Source organism: Delphinapterus leucas, chromosome 6, assembly GCF_059928025.1.
Source record: "Delphinapterus leucas isolate spDelLeu-1000000601 "Yukka" chromosome 6, BTC_Dleu_Yukka2, whole genome shotgun sequence".
NCBI classification, from domain to species: Eukaryota; Metazoa; Chordata; class Mammalia; order Artiodactyla; family Monodontidae; genus Delphinapterus; species Delphinapterus leucas.
In genome coordinates this window covers 25,634,773-25,636,615 of record NC_143134.1, presented here as the reverse complement: position 1 = coordinate 25,636,615, position 1,843 = coordinate 25,634,773, and the positions used below count along the sequence as shown (strand labels likewise).

Sequence of the window (1,843 nt, the reverse complement as noted above, 5' to 3'; positions counted from 1 at the left end):
TCCCTGCCAACCAGACAGGCAGATGGGAGAAGCTGGTGTGGATTTTGTTGCCAATAATTCACCATTCTTTAGTGTGAAAAGGGACAGCACTGTCACTTGAACTTGATCCAACCTCTCTGCATCTTACAAAGTTAAACAGCTACAAGAAGTCAAATAAGAAGGCAAAGCTTGTGGAACGTGCAGTGCATATTGGAGGCTCCTGCCTCATTATGACTCACCTGCTTGCTTTTCCTGTTCAATCATTTCTTTTGAAGGCTGTGGGGTTTTCTCTTATGTTTCTGTCTTCTTCAATTTTGATTTATTGGATTTCTCAGGGTCAGCCATATCAAATCTGTCAGACATGGTTTCAGAGGAAACAGAGCAAGGTGTACAAGTGAGTGGAGTCTGGTCTGAGCAGTGGCTTCTGTAGAGTCCTAGTTTGGTTCAGTTGGACCCAATCCAACTCTGGCTCTGGTTCCCAATGTGGAATCTGGGGAGAGTCTGGGGAGAGATTCCAAACAAGTGTGGAACTGTGGCAATCCAGTTAGATCAGGAGTTTGATGTAAAGAGAGTGGAGCTCAGAACTGAAAGGAACTTATCTATGGCCCTCAGAAATGGTGAGAAAGACAGACAACTCAAAAGCGTTCAAGGTGTACCATGCCTGTGTTTCTCATTGTTACTGAAGCTGCCAGAAGAATCCTTCAATCCCACCATTGCCACCAAAACTATTAATAAACAAAATTCATCTGAGTAAATTTAAAGATCAAATTGGCTTTATTCAACAATACATGAATCAGGCAGCATCCTATCTAGCAAACAGAAAAGAGCTTTGCAAGCAGCAGAAAAGAAAAGGTGTTTATAGATGGAAAAGGGACAAGAAAGGGAAATTTCTAGCAAAGAGTGGATAGTTTGTGGTTTAGGTCACCCTCCTCTGGGGGAGGGAAAGGGTCTTGAGGGATTACCTCCCTAGTGCTGACCAGGAAATTCGAGACTAACCTGTTAAAATTACATTCTTGGAGGAGGTTGAAACTGCAATTAGGCTAAGTGTTAGGTCTCCATTTGCTGACATGGGGCTTAGCACACATGACTCCATTTGGGGCCTGTTACTTCTTTTTTAACATTAGTAAGTGGGACTCTAAGTGAAGGAGAAGCTGAAATTCTTTATACTGATCTTGCATTTTTTTTTCTATAGTTGCAATATTAAAATATAAAACTATTTCAAAATAAAAAAAATACTTGCCTAAAAAAAGCAACAAATACTTACTAATTATCTTACCTAAGACATGCTGGGCCTGAGGTATGAAGTGTTCTCTTGGTTTAAAAGAGATTCTAAGGCATGACTCAAGCAAATACTTCCAGTGATTGTTTTGTTAATTTGTTTGTTTGTTCTGCTTTTTTAAATGCACTTCTCTTTCAGATAGCTTTGAAGAGATAGAGATATTACCTGGACTCTAGTAACTGAGTCAGATATGTCAGGAAGGAGAAACTGACTCCAAATCAATGAGAGGCTGTATGACATGAAGGGGGAATCTGAAACAGAGTCAGCGAATCTGGTTCCAAGTCTTGGTCTACAGTTAACTAGCTGTGAGGCACCTACAATTTTCATCACATATAAAATGAGGAGATAAATTGAAGCAACCTCTAAGGTCACTGTTGGCATTAACACTCTATAGCTACCTCTCAGTGTTTTTGTGCCTTTTATACTTTACATAAGCCCGCCAAATAAATATCTTTCCCCCACCCCCAAGATTCTCCAGTAATGAATGAAAAGACAAACACCTCGATTCTGGGATGGAAGCAATTTGTTTCTGTTTTTTGAATTAATTTTGTCATCATCGTCAGGTTTGTCTTTGAGAAACTATGC

At 39.9% G+C, this 1,843-nt stretch overlaps 1 pseudogene; it reads right to left on the bottom strand.

The window, feature by feature from the left end:
• Positions 1–207: 207 nt before the first annotated feature.
• Positions 208–988, bottom strand: LOC115802000 (thymosin beta-4-like; annotated as a pseudogene).
• Between the last annotated feature and the right edge of the window lie 855 nt (positions 989–1,843).